This window comes from Scyliorhinus torazame, chromosome 21 (genome assembly GCF_047496885.1).
Source record: "Scyliorhinus torazame isolate Kashiwa2021f chromosome 21, sScyTor2.1, whole genome shotgun sequence".
Taxonomy (NCBI): Eukaryota; Metazoa; Chordata; class Chondrichthyes; order Carcharhiniformes; family Scyliorhinidae; genus Scyliorhinus; species Scyliorhinus torazame.
This window is the reverse complement of record NC_092727.1, coordinates 69,177,839-69,200,645: the sequence shown is the minus strand read 5'-3', so window position 1 is coordinate 69,200,645 and position 22,807 is coordinate 69,177,839. Positions and strand designations below refer to the sequence as shown.

Below are 22,807 nucleotides of genomic sequence, written 5' to 3'. Positions count from 1 at the left end.
GTTAATGTGGAGAGACTCAAAACCCCCGAGTGTGGAGACCTGGGTTAGTGTGGCTGGGTTCCTCAGCCTGGAGCAAAGAAAGTTCGCCTTGAGAGGGTCCTTGCTGGGGTTCTCCTGGGGGTGGCAACCTTTCCTTGACTTTCTAGGGGAGCAGTAAAATGTCAGCAGCAGCAATTGGAGGGGGGGGTAGGAGGAGGGGGGAACTGTCTATTTAATGTATATTTTCTTTTTGTAAAATGATAACGGCCACCTAGTTTTGTTAAATATTTGTCTGTTATTAGTTATGTAAAAATTCTATTTGAAAAAAACTTTAAGAACAATTTTTAAAAAAAAATCATAGAATTTCCAGTGCTACCGAACCCCATTTGGCCCATCGTGTCTGCCCTTGGAAAGAGCACCCTAGTTAAGCCCATGCCTCCACCTATCCCTGTAACCTCATCTTGGACACTAGGGGAAATTTAGCATGGCTAATCCACCTAACCTTCACATCTTTTGACTGGGAGGAAACCCGAGCACCGGGAGGAAACCCACGCAGACACATGGAGGAAATGCAGACAGTCACCGAGGCCGGAATTGAACCCGGGTCTCTGGATGCCAGTAAACCGATTAAAAGCAATTGGCAAAAGAACCAGAGGTGGCATGGTTTTTAAAAAATGCTACAGTGGGTTATTGTGATGTGGAAGGCACCATCTGACAGTGTGGAAGTAGATTGACTAGTAGCTTGCAAAAGCGAATTTAATAAATATTTGAAGGGAAGCTATATCCAGTCCTAATAGGAAAGAATAGAAAAGTGGAATAATGATAGAAAATCAGTCATGATCTTGTTGATGGGGAATCCGGCTCAAGGGAGCCATTCGGCCTATTCATACTCCTCTTGTGTTCTTTTGTTATGAACAAACACACAGGGCCAAATACTCTTCCGTGTTGCATCATCCCACAAATCTATGAACCAAGTTAGAGTTTCGCCAAAAAATAGTAACGTGCCTGTACAATTCTTCTCGGTTCCTTTATTCCTCCTGCCATTTGCCTCAGAATCTCAACAAGAGCATCAACTTGTATTTACTCAGCACGTTTTTATTTAGAAAGTAAAACCAAAGTGTTTTACAGAGGCATAATTAAAAACAAATGAATGGAGAGCCAATAGAGACCTATGGGGTAATGACCCAAGGGTTGGTCAAAGCTAGTTTTTCAGGATGACTTGGGAAAGAGAGCAGAAGGTTCAGGGAGAGATTTCCGGAGCCTGGAGGTTAAAAGGCTGAAACCTGTCAATGAGTCAGTGGAATGAAGAGTTTGGGTTGGTTGTGGAACTGCAGGAGGTTACAAAGATAGGGAGAGGTAGAACCAAGGGGATTTACATGTGTTCTCAACAGCTGACATTGTTCACTTCCCTGTATTGTTTCAAATATGTGCCCACTTCTTGAGGGTTTATATTTTAAAAATCTTCCTCCCACCTCCCTTGGTCACTGTATTCTATAATTTCTTTGCATATTTGTTTAAATCCTGGAGGAGGGCTTGAATGCACAGCATACATTCTCAGAAACAAGAGTGCCACCAATTGAAGTAAGCCGGCATGCTATTAAATGTTTTGATTCTATGAGCGAACAGTGTGGCATGCTGATCATTTCATTTAGAACAGCATAAGATACTTAAATGTAGCATCGTGTGGACAGTACATAATTTGAACACTCCCTTTTCTGACTTATAACTAGAGAATTCCTATAGGGCAGAAGGAGGCCATTCGGCCCATCGAGTTTGCACCAACCCTCTTAAAGAGTACCCTATCTATGCCCACTTCCTAGCCCCATGGCCCCACCTAACCTGCACATCTTTGACACTAAGGAGCAATTTAGTATGGCCAATCCACCTAACCTGTATATCTTTGTGGACTGTGGGAGGAAATCATAGCACCCGGAGGAAACCTACGCAGACACTGGAAGAATGTGCAAACTCCACACAGTCACCCAAGGCTGAAATTGAACCCGGGCCCCTCACTGGGGGCAGCAGTGCTAACCATTCTGCCGCCCCAGAGTTGTTCACGGTTCCTTGATTTTAAAAAAAATCTTGCGTCTTCAGACATTTTCTGCAAAAGTTCTACTTCCTGCTGCCAAGCTTGTGCCAATCTTTCGATATCTACATTTATAATTGGTACTGCCTCAGTAAATAATCCCAGCTGATACTATTGGACAACTCAGATCCCAGAATGGAACCTATCTTGATAGATCCTAACTTTTATTTTTTAGTTTAGATACATGAATTACCAGTCACAGGACTGCCGGTGAATTTTAACAAAGGAATAAAACATTATTGAACAAGAAAAGATTAACTACAAGAAAAGATTCACTACTCGTGAGTGTATATATATATATGCAGAATTATAAGGATAAACATGAGTTACAATATTTATCTTGTACTCTTTAATGTTCTCAGTAATTACACAGTCCCATGTAAAGCAATAAGCGCACGCCACACCCTGAAACCAGATGCCACCAAAACAACTTATGCGGATTTCTCCTCCATTCCCCCAGGTGCTTGTCGCACTTTGAGCCAACTGGTCTCACTGGAACTCTGACTTTCACACAAGGGTTTCCAGGCTCCACTCTCGAAGAATAAATCTTAGAATCTTCTCCCAAACAATCTTTTCACTCCCAATATCTTCATCAAGGATCCACATCCAGGATTTTAACCCCGATAGTCCTCTACCCCTTGATCACCACATGTATTCAAGCTTCCATGCAGTCTCTCGGGTACCCAGTCACGCCAACAGAACACCATTGCTTCACAGGCTGTATTACTCCGGATATCTGGCTTCTCACGTAACCAAATTTAAAGTCGCGTTCTTGCAGCTGTCTTTATTTAGGCATCCTTTCTCTGCACCTTGCTTTAACTTCACTGAACAGTATCAAAGTTCCTTTGACTTCACAGTCCTCCTGGAACCTTCCTCTGTCTCAAAGAACAAACAAAGAAAAGTACAGCACAGGAAAAGGCCCTTCGGCCCTCCAAGCCTGTGCCGATCATGATTCCCTAACTACTATCTGCCCTTACTCAGTCCGTATCCCTCTATTTCTTCCCTATTCATGAATCACCACCATGGCTAACCACCAGATGCCTCTTAAATTTTGCCAATGTGCCTGCTTCCACCACATGCTCTGGCAGCACGTTCCAGGCTCCCACCACTCTGCGTGAAAACCTTACCCTGCACATCTCCCTTAAACTTTCCCCCTCTCACCTCAAACCTGTGCCCCTTGTAATTGACACTTCTACCCTTGGAAAAAGCCTCTGACCATCCACCCTGACTATGCTTCTCATAATTTTGCAGATCTCTATCAGGCCTCCCCTCAGCTTCATTCAAAGAACAGTACAGCACAGGAACAGGCCCTCCAAAGAACAAAGAACAGTACAGCTTTCTGTCCCTGTACATTGTCCTGTCTCTTCTAGCAGGCTCCTTGCTTCTGGGTTACCTAGTTCCAAACTGACTCTAACTGCTCTTGGTGTCCCAGTGTGGGCCTCAAGTTGTTAAGCAACAGCTTTGTTCTTTTTAAACCCAGGAATTGATTTTGCATTGTAAAATCTGAATTACAATGTAGGCATCTAAACCCACAGACATTCGAGCTATCTTTTTTTACATTGAAGCTGAACTGAAGTTTTAACCCGATTTCTTGGCACACAAATACAGAAACACAACTTACGCTTAAACTTAAAACTATACCTTATTTCTAACACACAATATAAACTATTTCTCTTTGCAAACTATCTTTCTTTCCTAACACACAGATTACACCCTCCCACCAGTGGTGGCACTGCATCAATAAAATATACACACTGTTGGAAATACTCATAAGACTGGCAGGGTTTGTGTGGAGAAAAATTGGGTTAATGTTGAAGATCGCTAATCTTGTTTCTTTTCCAGTTTCTGCTAGAACTGCTGAGTATTTGCAGCTTTTTATTTTTTTTCTGAATTTCCAGCAGCTTTTAATAATCTTTAGTGTCACAAGTAGGCTTGCATCAACACTGCAATGAAGTTACAGTGAAAAGCCCCTCGTCGCCACACTCCGGCGCCTGTTTGGGTACACTGAGGGAGAATTCAGAATGTCCGATTCACCTAACAAGCACGTCTTTCGGGACTTGTGGGAGGAAGCCAGAGCGCCCAGAGGAAACCCACGCAGACACAGGGAGAATGTGCAGACTCCGCACAGACAGAGACCCAAGCTGGGAATCGAACCGGGGACCCTATGAAGCAACAGTGCTAACCACTGTGCCACCGTGCCGCCCTCCACAGTTTTGCTTTTATATTAGTGTGGCACTGCTGAGCCTAAGCTCCACGTTTCTCAGCCTGTCTTGCACAGGCACTCCAACCAACCCTACGTTTACACTTTCCAGACTGCTATCACCTGTTCTATTTAGATATAAAAGATGTCAAATTATAATATAAACAAACCAGGACCGAATGTCTCATGCAGGGACCCTTTTCTAATTAGTACCTTCAACTTCACCTGAACACTAAAATTCATTTTGACTCTATGTGCAAAGTAACAGGAGATTGACTAATTATTAAATTAAATGTAGGTTTATTTCTAATTATCAATATTTAATCGACCATTACCCTCAGGTAATGTGGTGCCTGGAGCCTCTCTGTGTACAGTACATGTGTGTCAGCTTTCATTTCCGTCATGGTGCTGTTCTCGTCCTGATTTTCTTTTTCTCTCACGACGTCTAATTAAAACAAACCCTGAAGTTCCAGCACCAAAATGTGAAATTGGGTGACGCCACACATCTACCCACAGGCACATTGTCCCCAGAAAGCAGGGTGGAGTGTTGTGGAGATGAATTGTAGCCCTACACTGAAGTATCGCAGTGGTACAGTGTCGGAGAAAATGTCTTGTGTGCATTCTAATCTCTGAAAGAAATCTTTGCACTAAAGCTCCTGGGTAACTGTCTGAGAGCATTGCTCTTTTTTTCACTGTATGGTTTAACTATAACCTTGTATTACATTTTTTAAAAGGAGAGGTTTTACTTATTTTAGACTGAGCTCTCTTATCAGGAGGTTTTCATTGTTATCATTATAGTCGCACTAGAGAGTTTGAAATGTAAATCTCTGAATCACTGAAAGAAATGTTAACAATTGTTTCTTTGACCTTTTGGAAGCAGTGGTTTATCCATATTTTTGTCAGCTTTTAACTTGCACCTGTCATCTGGGCTGGAGCTGCTGGTAACAGAATGCCAGACTCGCATTTTGAAAAGGTTATTAATTGTCTTGTACACGCTGTTAATGTTGAGTGCACTTCCTTTCCCTGGAAAACTCTCTCCAGCAACACTTGATGGGTGGGTCAAGCAGGACAATGTTTGAGAATCGTTCAATATCTATCTCTGGGTATTCGACTGAAAGTTTCTATAAACTACTTTTATACTCGGGCCCGAATCATGGGTCCTGAAGCATCGAATGAATCGGGGGCACCAAGGAGACCTGTCAAGTATACCTGAGCAGACAAACCATTTTGGCGGGTACAGTGATGGCCATATCACAAAGAGTGCGCAGTGAGTATGGTGACGGCAGGAAACTAAGTGGACAGAAACAGTTCAAAAATTCACTGTTTAGTTTGATGGAGTCAATAACTTCAGCAGACCCACAATGCAGGTCCCGGAACCAAGACCATTTTCATGTACCTTTCCAATTGGGATGTCATATGTACAGGGTGCATGTGCAATAGCTGGATCTCTGGAGACCTACCTATTAAGTAGGATTCTCCCACCAGTGCCACTCTGGGCAGTGAAATAATGGCCAAAATGTTTGGAGAATTGTTCTTGCATAGGAACATCGGAATTAGGAGCAGAAGAAGGCAATTCAGCCCTTCGAGCCTGCTCCGCCATTCAATCAGATCATGGCTGATGTCTTCCTGGTCTCAAATCCACCTCCCCACCTGTTGCCCACATTCCTTCAACCCGTTTTTTATGAAAAATATATCTATCTCTTTCTTGAAACCATTTAATGACTCAGATTACACTGCACTATAGGACAACGAGTCCCACAAATTCATCACCCTCTGTGAGAAGTAGTTCCTCCTCATCTCAGTTCTAAATCCTCTCAACCTATATCCGTAACCTCCCGTTCTAGATTTCCCGCAAGAGAACCCTGCGGCACACCGCTAGTTACAGTACACCGACCAGAGAAGGACCCATTTATCTCGACCCTCTGCTTTCTGTCAGTCAGCCAATCCTCAATGCAATCTAGTACGCTGCTCCCAGTCCCCTGCGATCTCATCTTCTGGATCAGTCTTTTATGCAGCACCTTATCAAACACCTTCTGGGAGTCTAGATATACCACATGTTTCCCATTATCCACCTTGCCGGTTATGTCCTCCAAGAACTCAAGCACGTTTGTCAAGCATGACTTATCGCTCAATAACCATGCTGACAATGGTGGATTGACTTTGTCTTTCCAAATGTTCAGTCATCTAATCCTTAATGATTGATTCCAGCAACTCCCCACCACAGAGGTAAAGCTAACCAATGTACAAGTATCCTACTCTTTGCCTCTCTCCTTTTTTGAATAGAAGCGTCACATTAGCGTGTTTCCAATCCACCGGGACCATTCCAGAATCCAAAGAATTCTGAAATATCATAATCAATGCATCCACTATCTTCGCTGCCACCTCCCTCTATACTCTAGGGTCCCGGAGTCTTATCTGCCCTCAATCCCATCAGGTTATTCAATACCGTGTCCCTAGTAATGGTTATTGCACCAAGTTCCTCTTCATTAACTGTAGATTTTGGAAATTTTTTATTAACTTCTACCAAGAAGACGGGCAGAATATTGGTTCAGTGCCTCCGCCATCTCAGTGTTCCCCATTATTACTCACCTGTATACAAAGATATATAGAAGATAGGAGCAGGGGGAGGCCTTTTGGCCCTTCGAGCCTGCTCCATCATTCATCACGATCATGGCTGATCATCCAACTCAATAGCCTAATCCTGCTTTCTCCCCATAGCCTTTGATCCCATTCTCCCCAAGTGCTATATCCAGCCGCCTCTTGAATATATTCAACATTTTAGCATCAACTACTTCCTGTGGTAATGAATTCCACAGGCTCACCACTCTTTTGTGTGAAGTGTCTCCTTATCTCTGTCCGAAATGGTTTACCCTGAATCCTCAGGCTGTGACCCCTGGTTCTGGACACCCCTATCATTGGGAACATCTTCCCTGCATCTACCCTGTCTAGTCCTGTTAGAATTTTATACGTCTCTATGAGATCCCCCCTCATTCGTCTGAACTCCAGTGAGAACAATCCCAACCTAGTCAATCTCTCCTCATATGACAGTCCCGCCATCCCTGGAATCAGTCGGGTAAACCTTCGCTGCACCCCCTCGAGAGCAAGAACATCCTTCTTCAGAGAAGGAGACCAGAACTGCACACACTACTCCCAGGTGTGGCCTCACCAAGGCAACACCAATTGCAGCAACACATCCCTGATCATGTACTCGAAACCTCTTGCAATGAAGGCCAACGTACCATTAGCCTTCTTTACCTGCTGCACCTGTATGCTTACCTTCAGCGAATGGTGCACAAGGACACCCAGGTCCCACTGCACACTCCCCTCTCCCAATTTACAACCATTCAGGTAGTAACCTGCCTTCCTGTTTTTGCTTCCAAAATGAATAACCTCACACATTTGTTTCTAAAATGAATAACCTCACACTTATCCTCTAAAGGGCCAACATTTATTTTAACTACTCCCTTCCTCTGTATATATGATGTGGAGATGCTGGCGTTGGACTGGGGTGGGCATAGTAAAATGTTTCACAACACCATAGAACATAGAACATTACAATGCAGTACAGGCCCTTCGGCCCTCGATGTTGCGCCGACCTGTGAAACCACTCTAAAGCCCATCTACACTATTCCCTTATCGTCCATATGTCTATCCAATGACCATTTGAATGCCCTTAGTGTTGGCGAGTCCACTACTGTTGCAGGCAGGGCATTCCACGCCCTTACTACTCTCTGAGTAAAGAACCTATCTCTGACATCTGTCTTATATCTATCTCCTCTCAATTTAAAGCTATGTCCCCTCGTTCTAGACATCACCATCCGAGGAAAAAGGCTCTCACTGTCCACCCTATCCAATCCTCTGATCATCTTGTATGCCTCAATTAAGTCACCTTTTAACCTTCTTCTCGCCAACAAAAACAGCCTCAAGTCCCTCAGCCTTTCCTCATAAGATCTTCCCTCCATACCAGGCAACATTCTGGTAAATCTCCTCTGCACTCTTTCCAATGCTTCCACATCCTTCCTATAATGCGGCGACCAGAATTGCACGCAATACTCCAAATGCGGCCGCACCACAGTTTTGTACAGCTGCAACATGACCTCATGGCTCCGAAACTCTATCCCTCTACCAATAAAAGCTAACACACCGTACGCCTTCTTAACAACCCTATCAACCTGAGTGGCAACTTTCAGGGATCTATGTACATGGACACCGAGATCTCTCTGCTCATCCACACTGCCAAGAATCTTACCATTAGCCCAGTACTCTGTCTTCCTGTTATTCCTTCCAAAATTAATCACCTCACACTTTTAGAACATAGAACATAGAACGATACAGCGCAGTACAGGCCCTTCGGCCCACGATGTTGCACCGAAACAAAAGCCATCTAACCTACACTATGCCATTATCATCCATATGCTTATCCAATAAACATTTAAATGCCCTCAACGTTGGCGAGTTCACTACTGTTGCAGGTGGGGCATTCCACGGCCTCACCACTCTTTGCGTAAAGAACCTACCTCTGACCTCTGTCCTATATCTATTACCCCTCAGTTTAAAGCTATGTCCCCTCGTGCCAGCCATTTCCATCCGCGGGAGAAGTCTCTCACTGTCCACCCTATCTAACCCCCTGATCATTTTGTATGCCTCTATTAAGTCTCCTCTTAACCTTCTTCTCTCCAACGAAAACAACCTCAAGTCCATCAGCCTTTCCTCATAAGATTTTCCCTCCATACCAGGCAACATCCTGGTAAATCTCCTCTGCACCCGCTCCAAAGCCTCCACGTCCTTCCTATAATGCGGTGACCAGAACTGTACGCAATACTCCAAATGCGGCCGTACCAGAGTTTTGTACAGCTGCAACATGACCTCCTGACTCCGGAACTCAATCCCTCTACCAATAAAGGCCAACATTCCATAGGCCTTCTTCACAACCCTATCAACCTGGGTGGCAACTTTCAGGGATCGATGTACATGGACACCTAGATCCCTCTGCTCATCCACACTTCCAAGAACTTTACCATTAGCCAAATATTCCATATTCCTGTTATTCCTTCCAAAGTGAATCACCTCACACTTCTCTACATTAAACTCCATTTGCCACCTCTCAGCCCAGCGCTGCAGCTAATCTATGTCCCTCTGTAACTTGTAAAATCCTTCCGCACTGTCCACAACACCACCGACTTTAGTGTCGTCTGCAAATTTACTCACCCACCCTTCTGCTCCTTCCTCGAGGTCATTGATAAAAATGACAAACAGCAGTGGCCCCAAGACAGATCCTTGTGGTACACCACTAGTAACTGGACTTCAGTCTGAACACTTCCCATCAACCACCACTCTTTGTCTTCTTCCAGCTAGCCAATTTCTGATCCAAACTGCTAAATCACCCTGAATCCCATGCTTCCGCATTTTCTGCAGTAGCCTACCGTGGGGTACCTTATCAAACGCTTTACTGAAATCTATATACACCACATCAACTGCTTTACCCTCATCCACCTGTTTGGTCACCTTCTCAAAGAACTCAATAAGGTTTGTGAGGCACGACCTACCCTTCACAAAACCGTGTTGACTATGTCTAATCAAATTATTCCTTTCCAGATGATTATACACCCTATCTCTTATAAACCTTTCCAAGATTTTGCCCACAACTGAAGTAAGGCTCACTGGTCTATAGTTACCGGGGTTGTCTCTACTCCCCTTCTTGAACAAGGGGACAACATTTGCTATCCTCCAGTCTTCTGGCACTATTCCTGCAGACAAAGATGACTTAAAGATCAAAGCCAAAGGCTCAGCAATCTCCTCCTTAGCTTCCCAGAGAATCCTAGGATAAATCCCATCCGGCCCAGGGGACTTACTTATTTTCACACTTTCCAGAATTGTTAACACCTCCTGCTTATGAACCTCAAGCCCTTCTAGTCGAGTAGCCTGAATCTCAGTATTCTTCTCGACAACATTGTCTTTTTCCTGTGTGAATACTGACGAAAAATATTCATTTAGCACCTCTCCTATCTCCTCGGACTCCAAGCACAACTTCCCACTACTGTCCTTGACTGGCCCTACTCTTACCCGAGTCATTCTTTTATTCCTGACATATCTATAGAAAGCTTTCGGGTTATCTACCAGGTTAAAGTCCAACAGGCTTGTTTGAAATCACAAGCTTTCGGAGCACTGCTCCTACATCAGGTGAAGTGGAGGCAGATTCACAGTCACAGCATATATAGTAAGCAGTCTTACAACACCAGGTTAAAGTTCAACAGGATTGTTTCGATGTCACTAGCTGAATCATAGAATCATAGAATTTACAGTGCAGAAGGAGGCCATTCGGCCCATCAATGAAGAGGTATGTTCCAGAAACATATATATAGACAGATTCAAAGATGCCAGACAATGCTTGGAATGCGAGCATTAGCAGGTGATTAAATCTTTACAGATCCAGAGGTGTGAATTGTGTCAAGCCAGGACAGTTGGTAGGAATTCGCAGGCCAGATGGTGGGGGATGAATGTAATGCGACATGAATCCCAGGTCCCGGTTGAGGCCGCACTCATGTGTGCGGAACTTGGCTACAAGCTTCTGCTCGGCGATTCTGCGTTGTCGCGCGTCCTGAAGGCCGCCTTGGAGAACGCTTACCCGGAGATCAGAGGCTGAATGCCCTTGACTGCTGAAGTGTTCCCCGACTGGAAGGGAACATTCCTGCCTGGTGATTGTCGCGCGATGTCCGTTCATTCGTTGTCGCAGCGTCTGCATGGTCTCGCCAATGGGACATCCATTGTCGCTTCGGGACATCCTTTCCTGCAGCGGATGAGGTAGACAACGTTGGCCGAGTCGCACGAGTATGTACCGCGTACCTGGTGGGTGGTGTTCTCACGTGTAATGGTGGTATCCATGTCGATGATCTGGCACGTCTTGCAGAGATTGCCATGGCAGGGTTGTGTGGTGTCGTGGTCACTGTTCTGTTAACTACCCAGCCTTCAGAACAGTGAGGAAGGAGCAGCGCTCCGAAAGCTAGTGACATCGAAACAAACCTGTTGGACTTTAACCTGGTGTTGTAAGACTTCTTACTGTGCTCACCCCAGTCCAATGCCGGCATCTCCACATCACAGCATATATAGGCAGAGACTCAATTACAAGATAATTACAGATTGGAATGTGAAGAATGGTTGGAATGCGAGTCTTTACATGTAAACAAGTCTTTACAGGAACAAACCGTATGAGCAGAGTGAATAATAATTGCAGGTAATCGAGGTGTGAATTGTCTCAAGCCAGGACAGTTAGTTGGATTCTGCAAAACCGGACAGTATGGTGAGGGTTTCAAGTAATGTGACATGAACCCGAGATCACAGTTGAGGCCGTCCTCATGCATGCGGAATTTGGCTACCAGTTTCTGCTCAGTGATTCTGTGTTGTCAAAGAACAAAGAACAAAGAAATGTACAGCACAGGAACAGGCCCTTCGGCCCTCCAAGCCCGTGCCGACCATGCTGCCCGACTAAACTACAATCTTCTACACTTCCTGGGTCCGTATCCTTCTATTCCCATCCTATTCATATATTTGTCAAGATGCCCCTTAAATGTCCCTATCGTCCCTGCTTCCACTACCTCCTCCGGTAGCGAGTTCCAGGCACCCTCTGCGTAAAAAACTTGCCTCGTACATCTACTCTAAACCTTGCCCCTCTCACCTTAAACCTATGCTCCCTAGTAATTGACCCCTCTACCCTGGGGAAAAGCCTCTGACTATCCACTCTGTCTATGCCCCTCATAATTTTGTATACCTCTATCAGGTCTCCCCTCAACCTCCTTTGTTCCAGTGAGACCAAACCGAGTTTATTCAATCGCTCCTCATAGCTAATGCCCTCCATACCAGGCAACATTCTGGTAAATCTCTTCTGCACCCTCTCTAAAGCCTCCACATCCTTCTGGTAGTGTGGCGACCAGAATTGAACACTATACTCCAAGTGTGGCCTAACTAAGGTTCTATACAGCTGTAACATGACTTGCCAATTCTTATACTCAATGCCCCGGCCAATGAAGGCAAGCATGCCGTATGCCTTCTTGACTACCTTCTCCACCTGTGTTGCCCCTTTCAATGACCTGTGGACCTGTACTCCTAGATCTCTTTGACTTTCAATACTCTTGACGGTTCTACCATTCACTGTATATTCCCTACCTGCATTAGACCTTCCAAAATGCATTACCTCACATTTGTCCGGATTAAACTCCATCTGCCATCTCTCCGCCCAAGTCTCCAGACAATCTAAATCCTGCTGTATCCTCCGACAGTCCTCATCGCTATCCGCAATTCCACCAACCTTTGTGTCGTCTGCAAACTTACTAATCAGACCAGTTACATTTTCCTCCAAATCATTTATATATACTACAAAGAGCAAAGGTCCCAGCACTGATCCCTGTGGAACACCACTGGTCACAGCCCTCCAATTAGAAAAGCATCCCTCCATTGCTACTCTCTGCCTTCTATGGCCTAGCCAGTTCTGTATCCACCTTGCCAGCTCACCCCTGATGCCGTGTGACTTCACCTTTTGTACTAGTCTACCATGAGGGACCTTGTCAAAGGCCTTACTGAAGTCCATATAGACAACATCCACTGCCCTACCTGCATCAATCATCTTAGTGACCTCCTCGAAAAACTCTTATCAAGTTAGTGAGACACGACCTCCCATTCACAAAACCGTGCTGCCTCTCACTAATACGTGTGTCTGTCGTGTGCCTTGAAAGCCGCCTTGACGAATGTTTACCCGAAGATCGGAGGTTGAATGTCTTTTTTTTAACAATTTTATTGAGGTAATTTAGGCATAAAGAAAAAGTGACATTGTACAGTACAAAAAAAGTCAAGACACAAATTAAACATAGTGCAAACCACAGCTCTGTTCACGCAAGGACCTGCCTCAATATCCCGCTACTCTGCTCTACTCTACCCTAGCCGCCCCCCCCCACCCACCCCTGCTGACACTTACTCCTCTGCGAAGAAGTCAATAAATGGCTGCCACCTTCGGGCGAACCCTAATAGCGAACCTCTCAAGGCGAACTTGACTTTCTCTAGGCCAAGAATGTCCGATAGCCACCTCAGCCCTCGGGGGGCTTTGAGTCCCTCCATGCTAACAGTATTCGTCGCTGGGCTACCAGGGAAGCAAAGGCCAGAACGTCGGCCTCTCTCTCTTCCTGGACTCCCGGGTCGTCCAGAACCCCAAAGATTGCCACCTCAGGGCTCATTACCACCCCAGTTTTCAATACCCGGGACATGACATCTGCGAATCTCTGCCAGTACCCCCTGAGTTTAGGGCACAACCAGAACATGTGTACATGGATAGCCGGCCCTCCGGCGCATCTGGCACACTTGTCCTCCTGCCCGAAGAATTTGCTCATCCTGGCCACTGTCATGAGGGCCCGGTAAACTGGATCAGGCTGAGCCTGGCACATGTTGCGGTCGTGTTTACTCTGCTCAGGGCTTCTGCCCAGATACCGTCCTCCATCTTCTTCCCCCCCGCGCCCCTCTTCCCACTTAAGCTTCAGGTCCTCAGTCTGCGTATCCTCAGCTCCCATTAGTTCCTTGTAGATGTCTGAGACTCTACCCTCTCCCACCTCTCCCCTAGAAACCACCCTGTCCTGCCTCCCCTTCGGCGGGAGACGTGGGATGGACGGCACCAGCCTGCGTACAAAATCCCGCACCTGCAAGTATCTAAATTTGTTCCCCCTTGCCAGCCCAAACTTCTCCTCCAGCGCCCTCCTGCTCGGAAAGCTCCCTTCCAGGAACAGATCCCCCATCCTCACAATCCCCGCCCTCCTCCACAGTCGATACCACCCGTCCATGTTCCCCGGGGCAAATCGGTGGTTGCCGCAGATTGGGGTCCACACCGATGCTCTTACCTCCCCTACATGCCTCCTCCACTGGCCCCAGATCCGAAGAGCCGCCACCACTATCGGGCTGGTGGAGTACCGCGCCGGCGGGAGCGGCAGAGGCGCCGCGACCAGGGCCGCTAAGCTAGTGCCCCTGTACGAAGCAGCCTCCATCCGCACCCAAACCGACCCCGCACCCACCATCCATTTCCTTATCATCGCTATGTTGGCCACCCAGTAATAGTTGCTGAAGTTCGGCAACGCCAGGCCCCCTTCTCCTCTGTTCCTTTCAAGCATCACCTTCCTCACCCGCGGGGACTTCCCCGCCCATACAAATCCCAGAATAATTTTATTCTGCGCGATAAAGATGGGGAGACACTGAAAAACAAACAAGAACCGCAGGAGAATCGTCATCTTAACAGTCTGCACCCTCCCCGCCAATGACAGCGGGAGCGCATGCCACCTCCGGACCTCCTCCCTCACTCGTTCCACCAGTCGGGACAGGTTGAGCTTATGCAACTTGGCCCAGTCCCGTGCCACCTGAATCCCCAAATATCGGAAACTCTCCCCCACTAGCCTGAACGGCAACCCCTTCAGCCTACTCTCCTGCCCCCTCGCCTGAATTACAAACAACTCGCTCTTAGCCATGTTCAGTTTGTATCCGGAGAACCGGCCAAATTCCTCCCACCGCCGAGACTTGTCCAGTATCTTCAGCTGCAGGTAATTCTGCATGCATTTCTTCAGCCTCTCACACACCGCCTTGTCTGCGAGTAATCCACCTTTCAGTCTCCATGGTGGGAGCTGAAAGCTGTCCTTTCAAAACTGCATGTCTACCCAGTGTGGAGCATGGTCCGACATGGCAATTGCCGAATATTCTGCCCCCACCATTCCAGCCAATTGCCGGGTATTCTGCCCCCACCATTCTGGCCAGCATGTCCCTACTCACAACAAAGTAGTCAATTCGGGAATACACCTTGTGGACGTGGGAGTAGTACGAGAACTCCCTCGCCGTCGAAAGCCAAATCTCCACGGATCTGCTCCCCCAGTTTGCTCCATGAACCCTCAGTTCCTTTGCCATCGCTGGCAACCTGCCTGTTCTTGAACATGACCAGTCCAGGCTTGGGTCCAGGACTATATTCTCAACCCACCAGCTTGCCACTAGCTTTTGCAGTATGGTTTGCCCTATTTTTTTGCCTTTATATCTTCCACGATCAGCTTACGCGAGTCCAAGTCGGGGATCTTCCCCAGCATCCTCCTAATAAAATCCACATTGTCCCAATTATGGGCATACACACTAACCAGGACTACTCTCACTCCTTCGCGCTTACCCCTCACCATAACGAACCTGCCACCCCCATCCACGACTGTGACCTCCGCCTTAAATTGTACCCTTTTATTAATCAGGATTGCAGCCCCCTTCGTCTTAGAATCAAGTCCCGAATGAAAGACCTGACTGACCCAGCCCTTCCTTAACCTAACCTGGTCTGCCACTTTCAGGTGCGTCTACTGTAGCATGACTATGTCCGCCTTCAGAAATCGCAAATGCGCAAACACACACGCCCTCTTCACTGCCCGTTTAACCCTCTAACTTTCCAAGTGATCAGCCTGGTTGGGAGGGCACTTCGCCCCCCCCCCCTTTTGCTGATCAGCCATCCCCTTTCCTTGGCCAGCTCCCCAGCCATGTGTTGGGCTTCATCTGGCCCACCTCCTGACCGGCTCCACCCATGACCTCCTCACTGTTGCCATGCCCAGTTTCCATCCCCGTCAGCAGAATGACCCCCCCCAGGGAGGCTGAATGTCCTTGACTGCTGAAGTGTTCCCCGACTGGAAGGGAACATTCCTGCCAGGCAATTGATGCCTCAGCTTTTGGTATCAATGTTGATGTTTTCTGCTAGTTTTTTTTCATTGTGCTCTTTTAGTAGTCTTTTGCTGAACCTTAAAGTTCTCCCAACCCACCAGCTTACCACTAGCTTTTGCAGTATGGTTTGCCCTATTTTTTGCCTTTATATCTTCCTTGTTTAGCCATGGAACGTTTTTGGGCCCTTTTAGAATTCTGCTTCCTCTCAGGAATGTACTTTAATTGGGAGGTATTTAATAGCTCCCTGAATATCTGTAATTGTTCCTCAAATGTCCTACCCTCAATTATCTGTCCCCAACTCTTTCTTCAGGCCTCTATAATTACCTCTGCCCAATGCTGAAACACTAATATGGTACTCTGTCTTCTCTCGCTCAATCTGAATTTGAAATTCGCATGCTGTGATCACTCCATCTCAGAGGATCCTTAATGGCAAGACTATTTACCTTATATTTGTGATTTTGTTAAATTATCAAGACCCTTCATCCATCCACCCCCCTCACCCACATTTGGATTTGACGTACCCATGATGTTTATATATGTGAGATCTGCCGAAGACAGTTCCATTGAATTGTGCAGATTTGATTTGACCCACCCCGTTAGATCATAGAATTTACAGTGCAGAAGGAGTCCATTCGGCCCATTGAGTCTGCACTGGCCCTTGGAAAGAGCATCCCAGTTAAACCCACACCTTCACCCTATCCCTTTAACCCAGGAACCCCACCTAACCATTTTGGACACTAAGGGCAATTTATCATGGCCAATCCACCTAACCTGCATACCTTTGGACTGTGGGAGGAAACTGGAGCACCCAGAGGAAACCCACACATACGGGGAGAACGTGCAGTCTCCGCGCAGATAATGGCCTAAGCCAAGAATCGAACCAGGGACCCTGGAGCTGTGAAGCAACCGTGCTAACCACTGTGCTACTGTGCTGCCTAACACAGTTCTAACAGAGGCCACATAACCACCTAACAAGTCTAAAAATCGTCAAATTCACCTTTTAAATCTCCCTACGGTTCATGCTATGTATTCACCACACTGCATCAAGTAGATAAGTTCAAATTGTGTACACCCAAACCCACTTTCAAATCCTGGGCCGGAATCCTCCAGTCGTTAGGGCTTCTCTGTTCCTGCCGGTAGTGCACCCCCTCCCGCGGGTTCCCCGGTGGCATGGGGTGGCTTCAATGGGAAATCCCACCGACGAGCAGTGGGAGTGGAGAATCCCGCAACCAGCAAATGGCACGCTGCCAAGGAACTTGCGGCTAGGGGACCGGAGAATCCAGCCCCTGATCTCACGTGCTCTGTTTCTTCAGTTTCTTACAATCTTGAATATAATGGGATTATCATTATTTGCCACTATGTGGAGCGCATAGTCTGCACACCATGGGAATGAGGGAAGTATTATTACTGGTGGATTTGGTATTTTACCTGGTCATTTTAAGATCGATAATATGTTTAGCTGTTTAAACACCTAATTACAGATCTGTGTTGGAATTCTCCGTTTGGGAACTATGTTCTCCCACTGGAGCGGAATCGCCTCTGATTTGCACAGGATTTGCATTGTGCGGGGAGGGTGACCCTCCGATGGACTTTGGGGGAAACTTCCAAAAAGAGTTATCGTCTTGGCCCACCGCACAAAGGCCACACTGGGGAATACCTGCACCTGCACCAAGGGTTGGTACCTGGGACTTCGATGTTGTGGCCATTTCGGAGACATGGATAGAGCAGGGACAGGAATGGTTGTTGCAGGTGCCGGGGTTTAGATATTTCAGTAAGCTCAGGGAAGGTGGTATGGGCTGAGGTTAGAAACAGGAAAGGAGAGGTCACCCTGTTTGGGTTTTTCTATAGGCCTCCGAACAGTTCCAGAGATGTAGAGGAAAGGATTGCAAAGATGATTCTGGATAGGAGCGAAAGCAACAGGGTAGTTGTTATGGGGGACTTTAACTTTCCAAATATTGACTGGAAACGCTATAGTTCAAATACTTTAGATGGGTCCGTTTTTGTCCAATGTGTGCAGGAGGGTTTCCTGACACAGTATGTAGATAGGCCAATGAGAGGCGAGGCCATATTGGATTTGGTACTGGGTAATGAACCAGGACAGGTGTTAGATTTGGAGGTAGGTGAGCACTTTGGTGATAGTGACCACAATTTGATGACATTTACTTTAGTGATGGAAAGGTATAGGTATATACCGCAGGGCAAGAGTTATATCTGGGGGAAAGGCAATTATGATGCGATGAGGCAAGACTTAGGATGCATCGGATGGAGAGGAAAACTGCAGGGGATGGGCACAATGGAAATGTGGAGCTTGTTCAAGGAACAGCTACTGCGTGTCCTTGATAAGTATGTACCTGTCAAGCAGGGAGGAAGTGGTCGAGCAAGGGAACCATGGTTTACTGAAGCAGTCAAAACACTTGCCAAGAGGAAGAAGGAGGCTTATGTAAAGATGAGACATGAAGGTTCAGTTAGGGCGCTCGAGAGTTACAAGTTAGCTAGGAAGGACCTAAATAGAGAGCTAAGAACATAGACATAGAACGATACAGCGCAGTACAGGCCCTTCGGCCCACGATGTTGCACCGAAACAAAAGCCATCTAACCTACACTATGCCATTATCATCCATATGTTTATCCAATAAACTTTTAAATGCCCTCAATGTTGGCGAGTTCACTACTGTAGCAGGTAGGTCATTCCACGGCCTCACTACTCTTTGCGTAAAGAACCTACCTCTGACCTCTGTCCTATATCTATTACTCCTCAGTTTAAAGCTATGTCCCCTCGTGCCAGCCATTTCCATCCGCGGGAGAAGGCTCTCACTGTCCACCCTATCCAACCCCCTGATCATTTTGTATGCCTCTATTAAGTCTCCTCTTAACCTTCTTCTCTCCAACAAAAACAACCTCAAGTCCATCAGCCTTTCCTCATAAGATTTTCCCTCCATTCCAGGCAACATCCTGGTAAATCTCCTCTGCACCCGCTCCAAAGCCTCCACGTCCTTCCTATAATGCGATGACCAGAACTGTACGCAATACTCCAAATGCGGCCGTACCAGAGTTCTGTACAGCTGCAACATGACCTCCTGACTCCGGAACTCAATCCCTCTACCAATAAAGGCCAACACTCCATAAGCCTTCTTCACAACCCTATCAACCTGGGTGGCAACTTTCAGGGATCTATGTACATGGACACCTAGATCCCTCTGCTCATCCACACTTCCAAGAACTTTACCATTAGCCAAATATTCCGCATTCCTGTTATTCCTTCCAAAGTGAATCACCTCACTCTTCTCTACATTAAACTCCATTTCCCACCTCTCAGCCCAGCTCTGCAGCTTATCTATATCCCTCTGTAACCTGCTACATCCTTCCACACTATCGACAACACCACCGACTTTAGTATCGTCCACAAATTTACTCACCCTCCCTTCTGCGCCTTCCTCTAGGTCATTGATAAAAATGACAAACAGCAACGGCCCCAGAACAGATCCTTGTGGTACTCCACTTGTAACTGAACTCCATTCTGAACATTTCCCATCAACCACCACCCTCTGTCTTCTTTCAGCTAGCCAATTTCTGATCCACATCTCTAAATCACCCTCAATCCCCAGCCTCCGTATTTTCTGCAATAGCCTACCGTGGGGAACCTTATCAAACGCTTTGCTGAAATCCATATACACCACATCAACTGCTCTACCCTCGTCTACCTGTTCAGTCACCTTCTCAAAGAACTCGATAAGGTTTGTGAGGCATGATCTACCCTTCACAAAGCCATGCTGACTATCGCTGATCATATTATTCCTATCTAGATGATTATAAATCTTGTCTCTTATAATCCCCTCCAAGACTTTACCCACTACAGACGTGAGGCTCACTGGTCTATAGTTGCCGGGGTTGTCTCTGCTCCCCTTTTTGAACAAAGGGACCACATTTGCTATCCTCCAGTCCTCTGGCACTATTCCTGTAGTCAATGAAGACATAAAAATCAAAGCCAAAGGTCCAGCAATCTCTTCCCTGGCCTCCCAGAGAATCCTAGGATAAATCCCATCAGGACCCGGGGACTAATCTATTTTCAGCCTGTCCAGAATTGCCAACACCTCTTCCCTACGTACCGCAATGCCATCTATTCTATTAGCCTGGGTCTCAGCATTCTCCTCCACAACATTATCTTTTTCCTGAGTGAATACTGACGAAAAATATTCATTTAGTATCTCGCCTATCTCTTCAGACTCCATACACAACTTCCCATCCCTGTCCTTGACTGGTCCTACTCTTTCCCTAGTCATTCGCATTGAACATAGAACGATACAGCGCAGTACAGAAGAGCCAGGAGGGGACATGAGAAGTCTTTGGCAGGTAGGATCAAGGATATCCCGAAAGCTTTCTATAGATAGGTCAGGACGAATGACTTGAGTAAGAGTAGAGCCAGTCAAGGACAGGAGTGGGAAGTTGTGCTTGGAGTCCGAGGAGATAGGAGAAGTGCTAACTGGATATTTTTTGTCAGTATTCACACAGGAAAAAGACAATGTTGTCAAGGAGAATACTGAGATTCAGGCTACTAGACTAGAAGGGCTTGAGGTTCATAAGGAGGAGGTGTTAACAATTCTGGAAAGTGTGAAAATAGATAAGTCCCTTGGGCCGGATGGGATTTATCCTAGGATTCTCTGGGAAGCTAGGGAGGAGATTGCTGAGCCTTTGGCTTTGATCTTTAAGTCATCTTTGTCTACAGGAATAGTGCCAGAAGACTGGAGGATATCAAATGTTGTCCTCTTGTTCAAGAAGGGGAGTAGAGACGACCCCGGTAATTATAGACCAGTGATCCTTACTTCTGTTGTGGGCAAAATCTTGGAAAGGTTTATAAGAGACAGGATGTATAATCATCTGGAATAATTTGATTAGAGTTAGTCAACACAGTTTTGTGAAGGGTAGGTCGTGCCTCACAAATCTTATTGAGTTCTTTGAGAATGTGACCAAACAGGTGGATGAGGGTAAAGCAGTTGATGTGGTGTATATGGATTTCAGTAAAGCGTTTGATAAGGTTCCCCACGGTAGGCTACTGCAGAAAATGCGGAAGCGTGGGATTCATGGTGATTTAGCTGTTTGGATCAGAAATTGGCTAGCTGGAGGAAGACAAAGGGTGGTGGTTGATGGGAAATGTTCAGCCTGGAGTTCAGTTACTAGTGGTGTACCACAAGGATCTGTTTTGGGGCCACTGCTGTTTGTCATTTTTATAAATGACCTGGAGGAGGGCGTAGAAGGATGGGTGAGTAAATTTGCAGATGACACTAATGTCGGTGGAGTTGTGGACAGTGCGGAAGGATGTTACAAGTTACAGAGGGACATAGATTAGCTGCAGCGCTGGGCTGAGAAGTGGCAAATGGAGTTTAATGCAGAAAAGTGTGAGGTGATTCATTTTGTAAGGAATAACAGGAAGACAGAGTACTAGGCTAATGGTAAGATTCTTGACAGTGTGGATGAGCAGAGAGATCTCGGTGTCCATGGGCATAGATCCCTGAAAGTTGCCACCCAGGTTGAGAGGGTTGTTAAGAAAGCATACGGTGTGTTAGCTTTTATTGGTAGAGGGATTGAGTTTCGGAGCCATGAGGTCATGTTGCAGCTGTACAAAACTGTGGTGCAGCCGCATTTGGAGTATTGCGTGCAATTCTGGTCGCCGCATTATAGGAAGGATGTGGAAGCATTGGAAAGAGTGCAGAGGCGATTTACCAGAATGTTGCCTGGTATGGAGGGAAGATCTTATGAGGAAAGGCTGAGGGACTTGAGGCTGTTTTCGTTGGCGAGAAGAAGGTTAAAAGGTGACATAATTGAGGCATACATGATGATCATAAGATTGGATAGGGTGGACAGTGAGAGCCTTTTTCCTCGGATGGTGATGTCTAGCAAGAGGGCACATAGCTTTAAATTGAGGGGAGATAGATATAAGACAGATGTCAGAGATAGGTTCTTTACTCAGAGAGTAGTAAGGGCATGGAATGCCCTGCCTGCAACTGTAGTGGACTCGCCAACAATAAGGGCATTCAGATGGTCATTGGATAGACATATGGACGATAAGGGAATAGTGCAGATGGGCTTTAGAGTGGTTTCACAGGTTGGCGCAACATCGAGGGCCGAAGGGCCTGTACTGCGCTGTAATGTTCTATGTTCTAATTCTCACCCATAAGACACAGGAGCAGAATTAGGCCACTTGACCCATCGAGTCTGCCCCACCATCAACCATGGCTGATATTTTCTCATCCCCATTCTCCTGCCCTCTCCCCATAACCCCCGATCACCTCAGTGACCGGAGAATCGGCGCCATTGGTGCCGCTGCGGTCGGCGCGGCCCCTGTCGGGGGATGCTCTATGCCCCCCCCCCCCCCCCCCCGGCGATTCTCCGCCCGGGATGGGCCGAGTGGCCGCCCAAAAAAACCAAGTCCCGCCGGCGCCGTTCACATCTGGTCTTACTCGACGGGACCTCGGCATCCATCCTGTCTGGGGCGGCCTGATATTGGGGGGGTGGGGGCCTCCACCATGGCCTGGCCGCGATCGTGGCCTACCAATAAGCGGGGCGGCCTCGTGGTGGGCGCCTCTTTTGTTCCACGCCAGCCCCTTTAGCTCTACGCCATGTAACGTCGGCCGGCGCGGAGCAGGGAGCTACTGCGCATTCGCACCGGTCGCAGTGTGCATGCCCGCCGGTCGCAGCACGCATACGCAGACCCGCGGCGCCCATTTGACGCCGGTATCGGCAGCTGGAGCAGCTAGCTTCCTGTAGGGCAGGGGATCGCTACACGTAGCGGTCCGATGATGCCGTCGTTAAACTCTCCAGTTTTTACAACGGTGTCAACACGC

General features: G+C 46.9%; 1 protein-coding gene across 3 annotated transcripts in view; it reads left to right on the top strand.

Moving 5' to 3' along the window:
* LOC140398338 (glycylpeptide N-tetradecanoyltransferase 1-like) overlaps positions 1 to 22,807 on the top strand; it is a 128,859-nt gene that overhangs the window by 70,859 nt on the left and 35,193 nt on the right. The gene's annotated exons all lie outside the window — the stretch shown is intronic.